The sequence below is a fragment of the Budorcas taxicolor genome, chromosome 3 (genome assembly GCF_023091745.1).
Source record: "Budorcas taxicolor isolate Tak-1 chromosome 3, Takin1.1, whole genome shotgun sequence".
Taxonomy (NCBI): Eukaryota; Metazoa; Chordata; class Mammalia; order Artiodactyla; family Bovidae; genus Budorcas; species Budorcas taxicolor.
In genome coordinates, this window is record NC_068912.1 from 12171307 (window position 1) to 12180431 (window position 9125).

Below are 9125 nucleotides of genomic sequence, written 5' to 3' on the forward strand. Positions count from 1 at the left end.
TCAGTCCTTCCATTGAATATTCAGGGTTGATTTCCTTTAGGATTGACTGATTTTATCTCTTTACAGTTCAAGGGACTTTTAAGAATCTTCTCCAGCACCATCAATTCTTTGGCTCTCAGCTTTCTTTATAGTCCAACTTTCACATGTATATATGATTACTGGAAAAAATATATAGCTTTGACTATATGGACCTTTGTCTGAAAAATGATGTCTCTGCTTGTCTAACTCTGTCATAGCTTTTCTTCCAAGCAACGAGTGTCTTTTAATTTCTTGGCTGTAGTCACCATCTGCAGCAGTTTTGGAGCCCAAGAGAATAAAGTCTGGCACTGTTTCCATTGTTTCCCCATCTATTTGCCATGAAGTGATGAGACCGGATGCCATGATCTTCATTTTTTGAATGCTGAGTTTTAAGCCAGCTTTTTCCTCTCCTCTTTCACTTTCATCAAGAGGCTTTTTAGTTCCACTTTGCTTTCTGCCATGAGAGTGGTGTCATCTGCATATCTGAGGTTATTGATATTTCTCCCAGCAATCTTGATTCCAGCTTTTACTTCATCCAGCCTGGCATTTTGCATGATATGCTCCACATAAGTTAAATAGGCAGGGTGACAATATACAGCCTTGACATACTCCTTCACCAATTTAGAACCAATTCATTGTTCCATGTCTGGTTCTAACTGTTGTTTCTTGACCTGCATACAGGTTTCTTGCAAGCAGATAAGGTGGTCTGATATTCCCATCTCTTTAAGAATTTTCCACAATTTGTTGTGATCTACACAGTCAAAGGCTTTAGTATAGTCAATGAAACAGAAGTTTTTCTGGAACTCCCTTGCTTTTTCTATGATCCAACAGATGTTGGCAATTTGATCTCTGGTACCTCTGCCTTTTTGAAATCCAGCTTGAACATCTGGAAATTCTTGGTTTACATACTGATAAAGCCTAGCTTTCAGGATTTTGAGAATTACATTGCTAGCAGTGAAATGAGTAAAATTGTCCAGTACAATTGAACATCCTTTGGCATTGCTCTTCTTTGGGATTAGAATGAAAACTGACCTTTTCCTGTCCTGTGGCCACTGCTGAGCTTTCCAAATTTATTGGCATAAATAGAGTGCAGCATTTTAACAGTTTCATCTTTTAGGATTTGAAATAGTTCAGCTGGGATTCCATCACATCCACTAGCTGCCTTCATAGCAATGCTTCCCAAGGCCCATTTGATTTCACACTCCAGGATGTCTGACTCTAGCTGAGTGATCACATCATCATGGTTATCTGGTCCCCATAGAAAAGGTGCTGCACCTTTGACATTCACCCTAAAACTAGTTAATAAATCTTCTTTTATGGCCCAGGCACATTTTAATGTGCTACTGACTCTCTGCCGAGACCAGAACAAGTGAGTTTGCGTGCGAGGTCTTTAAGAGGTCAGTCTCTGTTTGCTATACCCCTCCTGCTTTCCTGGATGTAAGTTTCACTGGCTTGCAAACTCAAATATTGAGGGGGCTAAGTGTTCTTGCAAGTCCTCAGGACTGAGGTGCTCAATGTGAACTTCCAAACCCTCCCTTCTTAGGGAGGATCTCTGTGTTTGTGATATAAACTCCACTTACAGGTTGCTGTGTGAGGGCTGTGGGTCTTAACTAGACTGCATCTCACCCCTTCTAGACTGGACCTATTCTTTTTCTTTCATTTGTATCCTTAGTTGAGGAAGAGACTTTCTCATAATCTTTAGGTAGTTCACAGAGAGATTGTTCTAAATGTAGTCATAGTTTTCATGTGTCGGGGAGGAAGTGAGCTCAGGATTTTCTTACTGTCATCTTCATTCTATCCCCTTTTCTATTCTTTTCTCATGGAACATTTTGTAATTAGACTCAGAAATTTCATTTTGTAGTGTGAATATCTCACAATTGCTTATTTATTGAGGTGAAATATGACCTTCAAAGTGACCATTTTAAAGTGTACAATTCAGTGGAACTTAGTACCACACAATATTGTGCAGCCACCAGCTCTAACAACTTATAAAACATTTGTGAAAGTGAAAGTTGCTCAGTCATGTCTGAGTCTTTGCAACCCCATGGACTATACAGTCCGTGGAATTCTCCAGACCAGAATACTGAAGTGAGTAGCTGTTCCCTTCTTTAAGGGATCTTCCCAACTCAGGGATCAAACCCAGCTCTCCTGAATTTCATGTAGATTCGTTACAAGCTGAGCCTCCAGAGAAGGCTATAAAACATTTTTATTACCCCCCAAAACATAACCCACATTCATTAGGTAGTCGCTGCTTATTTCTCCTTTACCCCAGAACACTATTAAGTAATAAACAACCTTCTTTCTGTATCAATGGATTTACCAATTCTATATATTCCATGCATATGGAATGAGACTATATATGTCTTTTTGAATCTGGCTTCTTTCATTTAGCATGTTCTTGAGGTTCATTCACATAGTATCAGGTATACTTCCATTCCTTTTTAGGGTGAGAGTTGGACTGTGAAGAAGGCTGAGTGCCAAAAAATTGATGCTTTTGAACTGTGGTGTTGGAGAAGACTCTTGAGAGCCCCTTGGACTGCAAGGAGATCCAACCAGTCCATTCCAAAGGAGATCAGCCCTGGGATTTCTTTGGAAGGAATGATGCTAAAGCTGAAACTCCAGTACTTTGGCCACCTTATGAGAAGAGTTGACTCATTGGAAAAGACTCTGATGCTGGGAGGGATTGGGGGCAGGAGGAGAAGAAGACGACCGAGGATGAGATGGCTGGATGGCATCACTGACTCGATGGACGTGAGTCTGAGTGAACTCCGGGAGATGGTGATGAGCAGGGAGGCCTGGCGTGCTGCGATTCATGGGGTCGCAAAGAGTTGGACATGACTGAGTGACTGAACTGAACTGATCATTCCATTGCAGGTATATATACCATATTTTGTTTATCCATTTATTCATTAATGGACACTTGGATTATTTCTTCCTACTCATCATTGTGAATAGTGCTACTATAAGCATACTTATACAAATATTTGTTTGAAAATCTGTTTTCCATTGTTATGGAGACATATCTAGAAGTGGAATTGCTGGGTCAAATAGTTAATATTTAACTTTTTGAAGAACTACCAAACTGTTTTCAATAGCAGTTGTATCATTTTACATTTCTACCAGCAATATATGAGGGTTGAAACTTTATGTAGATGATAGATGGATAGATGATAGATAGATAGACAGATAGACAGATGACACCCACGTGGATGATAAAAAGTGAAGAACTAAAGAGCCCTTTGATGAAATTGAAAGAGAAGAGTGAAAAAGTTGGCTTAAAACTCAGCATTCAAAAAATTAAAATCATATCATCCGGTCCCATTACTTCATGACAAATAGATATGGAAACAGTGACAGACTTTATTTTCTTGGGCTCCAAAATCACAGCAGATGGTGACTGGAGCCATGAAATTAAAAGACACTTGCTCCTTGGAAGAAAAGATATGACCAACCTAGACAGCATATTAGAAAGCAGAGACATTATATTGCCAATGAAGGTCTGTCTAGTCAAAGCTATGGTTTTTTCAGTAGTCATGAATGGATGTGAGAGTTGGACTATAAAGTAAGCTGAGCTCTGAAGAACTGATATTTTCAAACCACAGTTGTAAAACACCATTGAGAGTCGCTTGAACTGCAAGGAGATCCAACCAGTCCATCCTGAAAGAAATCAGTCCTGAATATTCATTGGAAGGACTGATGTGAAAGCTGAAGCTCCAATATTTTGGCCACTCGATGCTAAAAATTGACTCATTTTCCAATGAGACCCTGATGCTGGGAAAGACTGAAGGCAGGAGGAGAAGGGGATGACAGAGGCTGAGATAGTTGGGTGTCATCACTGACTTGATGAACATGAGTATGAGCAAGATCCCAGAAATTGGTGATGGACAGGGAAGCCTGGCATGCTACAGTTCATGGGGTCGCAGAGTTGGACATGACTGAGCGACTGAACTGAACTGAACTGAGATAGATACTACATTAGAAGTTGTTGTTGGTGGTGGTTAGTCACTAAACCCCATCTGACTCTTTTGTGACTCCATGGACTACAGCCTGCCAGGCTCCTCTCTCTATGGGATTTCCCAGGCAAGAATACTGGAATTTCCTAGGCAAGGATAGAATGGGTTGCCATTTCCTTCGCCAGGGGATCTTCCTTACCCAGGGATCAAACTTGGATCCCCTGCATTGAAGGAGGATTCCTTAATGCTGAACCACCAGGGAAGTCCATATGAGAAGTAAAAATGAATGAATTTTTAAAATATATACTTTAACATAAGAAAAATAAACTGAGTATTAAAATATATCTTTATTAAGTAAATGTTCAAAAACTACAATGAGAATAGGGGCTTTGTAGCCTTGAAGCTTTTAAAATATTTTTGCAATTCCTCTGACTTAATAGTAGACATCTGTATATTCATATCTGCTTCCAAATATAATCTAATGCAATATTATATGTCAGATAGTCTCTGGAAAGCAATGAACACTAAAATAATATTTTGGTATTGTTATAAGAGTAGATTTTAACCTATGCATCCTGTGAATGGGTGTCAGAAATCCACAGATATCCAAAAACACACTCTGAAAACAAGTCACTTAGATCTAGTACTTCTTTAAGTGGTATGTAAGGGTAACATACCTTCTTTCTAAATTAGAATTTTTCTAAAAAAGATACATTCTCCTAAATAAGTATCTCATTACCCTGAGATAAACAAAGGCAGAATAAATACTTGATTCTTCCCTTGTATTTACCAATGTACAAGAGAATAAGTTTTTTATATAGGTTCCTGGGTGACTAATGGGTTAGTTTTTGCACTACTGAAAATTAATGAATTTCAGCGTGTTGAAAGTGTTTGAATCTATCCTAGCCATTGTGTCTCTTGAGACTTAAAATGATGAGATCCTTTCCAAGGCAGTTGTGTATGAATCCTTTCAACATACCTTTATCAGTGAGCTTCCAATTAACCTTCTGGCATGACAAAATTGCTGCAGACCCTTGTCGACAAAATTGTTACAGACCCTTCCTGCTCCGACCTGGAAATTATCTGTTTCTTCATGGTGTTCTGGTTCCTTTTTGTGAGAAAGTATTATATGGAAACCACAATCCTGTCTTTGTTTCTGGGTTTATCAAGTGGTCAGAATATTTTTTTCTTCCTATTAATGAGTTTATATCTATACCTTCAAGTTTAGAGCTACAGAGGTTTACTCATCTATCTCACATCAACTTGCCTTCTTCTACACAGAAAATCCTGGTTCCTAATGAATCAACACAACTGTGTACTCAACTAATCCTATTGTACACTATGTATCCACTTGTTCCATTATACAGTATATCTCAATAGCCTATACACACATGATAGTCTTCAGTTCAGTTCAGTCACTCAGTGGTGTCCGACTCTTTGCGACCCCATGAATCCCAGCACACCAGGCTTCCCTGTCCATCACCATCTCCCGGAGTTCACTCAGACTCACGTCCATCAAGTCACTGATGCCATCCAGCAATCTCATCCTCTGTCGTCCCCTTCTCCTCCTGCTCCCAATCCCTCCCAGCATCAGAGTCTTTTCCAATGAGTCAACTCTTCTCATAAGGTGGCCAATGTACTGGAGTTTCAGCTTTAGCATCATTCCTTCCAAAGAAATTCTGATCTCCTTCAGAATGGACTGGTTGGATCTCCATGCAGTCCAAGAGACTCTCAAGAGTCTTCTCCAACATCACAGTTCAAAAGCATCAATTCTTCAGTGCTCAGCCTTCTTCACAGCCCAACTTTCACATCCATACATGACCACAGGAAAAACCATAACCTTGACTAGATGGACCTTAGTCGGCAAAGTAATGTCTCTGCTTTTGAATATGCTATCTAGGTTGGTCATAACTTTTCTTCCAAGGAGTAAGCGTCTTTTAATTTCATGGCTGCAATCATCATCTTCAGTGATTTTGGAGCCCCCCCAAAAAAAGTCTGACACTGTTTTCACTGTTCCCCATCTATTTCCCATGAAGTGATGGGACCGGAGGCCATGATCTTCGTTTTCTGAATGTTGAGCTTTAAGCCAACTTTTTCACTCTCCACTTTCACTTTCATATCCCACGTTGAAGGTCAGGAAGGGTGGTGGTGAGGAGATACCCTTCGTCCAAGGTAAGGAGCAGTGGCTGTGCTTTGCTGGAGCAGCCGTGAAGAGATACCCCATGCTCAAGGTAAGAGAAACCCAAGTAAGATATTAAGTGTTGCAAGAGGGCATCAGAGGGCAGACACACTGAAACCATACTCACAGAAAACTAGGAAATCTGATCACACTAGGACCACAGCCTTATCTAACTCTATGAAACTAAGCCATGCCCACAGGGCAACCCAAGATGGGCGGGTCATGGTGAAGAGGTCTGACAGAATGTGGTCCTCTGGAGAAGGGAATGGCAAACCACTTCAGTATTCTTGCCTTGAGAACCCGATGAACAGTATGAAAAGGCAAAATGATAGGATACTGAAAGAGGAACTCCCCAGGTCAGTAGGTGCCCAACATGCTACTGGAGATCAGTGGAGAAATAACTCCAGAAAGAATGAAGGGATGGAGCCAAAGCAAAAACAATACCCAGCTGTGGATGTGACTGGTGATAGAAGCAAGGTCTGATGCTGTAAAGAGCAATCTTGCATAGGAACCTGGAATGTTAGGTCCATGAATCAAGGCAAATTGGAAGTGGTCAAACAGGAGATGGCAAGAGTGAACATCGACGTTCTAGGAATCAGCGAACTAAAATGGACTGGAATGGGTGAATTTAAATCAGATGACCATTATATCTACTATTGCAGGCAGGAATCCCTCAGAAGAAATGGAGTAGCTATCATGGTCAACAAAAGAGTTTGAAATACAGTAGTTGGAAGCAATCTCAAAAACGACAGGATGATCTCTGTTTGTTTCCAAGGCAAACCACAGTAATCCAAGTCTATGCCCCAACCAGTAACGCTGAAGAAGCTGAAGTTGAATGGTTCTATGAAGACCTACAAGACCTTTTAGAACTAACACCCAAAAAAAGATGATCGTCTTAGAATAACAATAAAACCAATACTTCCAAAAATATGATTATTGAAAACAATTTAAGATTTGTTTTCTGACCTTAGGTTATATATCTTGGGGATAAAAAAAAAAAAAATTGTACTTTAAAGCAGCTTGAAACAGTACCTAAATTGTGGTATGTTATCAACTCAATGAGTGATTATGTTCCTTGTTGCAGTTTGCTTTCAATTTTTAGGAACTGAAACTCCTGTTTGATATATTTATATTACTGTAAAATGTCTACATGGAGAAAAACATCCTGAATGTCTGAGTAAGGAGCTCAAGAAAGTCTTTTTCCAAATATCAATGATAGTACTGGACAAAATTTTCAAAATCATCCATTTCAAAATTCTGGGCAATGACCAAAGGCATACAACAGATTCAGAAGCGCTTATTCTAGAACTACCTGAAAATCCTCAGCAAAAATAATGAGGACAATATAAAATGAGGTTTTTCCCTTCCTTTGCTTGATTTGGTGATGCCATAGGTTGAGAATCAGCAGTCTTGCTGTCACCATTAGGATATACCTGATTCAGAGCTCCATAGAGAGGCCCATGCCCAGAGAGGATGTAGGAAACAGCAGCATTGGTGGCAAAAGTCAAAGGTCAATATTACAGCTGCCCGAGGCTGCAATGCTGGTTGAAGCAAAGAAGAGACCAATCAACATTTAATAGACACCTGGGAAGTGGGAGGTTTGGAAACTGCACCCATAGTTTGGAAACTACACTAAGGAGTGACCAAAGAGGACCACAGTTAACTACTTTTCCCTGGCCAAACATGACACCTTGCACAAAGAAAAAGTAGAAACCACAGCAGATTTGTAAACTGCTTGAGTAGTAAATCAGTAAAATGGTAAATGTGGACTGGAAGTCCACAAACATCCCCTCAGCAAAAGGTGAAAGTGTTACTGGTTAAAGTTAAAAGCACAACTGCTGACTAATCATTGTTCACTAATAAGCTATATTGATGTAGAAGTGACTCCTAGGAAACTAGGAAAAAGAAAGAAAAATGAAAGAAAGACAGGAGGGTAAGGAGGAGAGGAGAGAAATGGAGGAAAAGTAGGAAGGGTGGGGGAGAAGGGAAGAAATGAGATCTATTTTTAAATTTATCTTTTAATTGGAGGCTAATTGGAGTGAAGAATCTGCCTGCAATGCGGGAGACCTGGGTTCAATCCCTGGGTTGGGCAACCACTGGAGAAAGGCATGGCAACCCACTCCAGTATTCTTGCCTGGAAAATCCCCATGAATAGAGGAGCCTGGCAGGCTACAGTCCACGGGGTTGCAAAGAGTTGGGTACGACAGAGTGACTAAGCACACAGAACACAACTGCTTTATAATGTTGTGTTAGTTTCTGTTGTACAACAATGTGAATCAGCCATGAAAGTGAAGTCGTTCCATCGTGTCCGACTCTTTGCGATCCCGTGGACTGTAGCCTGCCAGGCTCCTCCCTCCATGGGATTGTCCAGGCAAGAGTACTGAAGTGGCTTGCCATTTCCTTCTCCAGGGGACCTTCCCGACCCAGGGATCGAACTCGGGTCTCCTGCATTCCAGGCAGACGCTTTAACCTCTGAGCCATCAGGGAAGCCCTAAGTATATATATATCAGCCATAAGTGTGTGTGTGTGTGTGTGTATATATATATAAATATATATATAAATATATATATATAATTCCCTCCCTCTTGAGCCTCTCTCTCCCCTCCCATTCCCTCCAACTAGGCTATCACAGAACACCAGGCTTGACTCCCTGTGTTATACAGCATCTTCCCAGTAGCCATGTATTTTCCTCATGGTAGTGTATATATGTTAATGCTACTTTCCCAATTCATCACACCCTCCCCTTGCTCCCCCTACTCTGCTGTGTCCACATGTCTGTTTTCTACATCTACATCTCTATTCCTTTGCTGCAAATAGGTTCATCTGCACCATTTTTCTAGATTCCACCATTTTTCTAGATCCCATATATATGCATGAATATGCTATGTTTGTTTTAGTCTTTCTGACTTACTTTATTCTTTTTAACAGGCTCTAGGTTCACCCACCTCACTAGGACTGACTAAAATTCTTCCCTT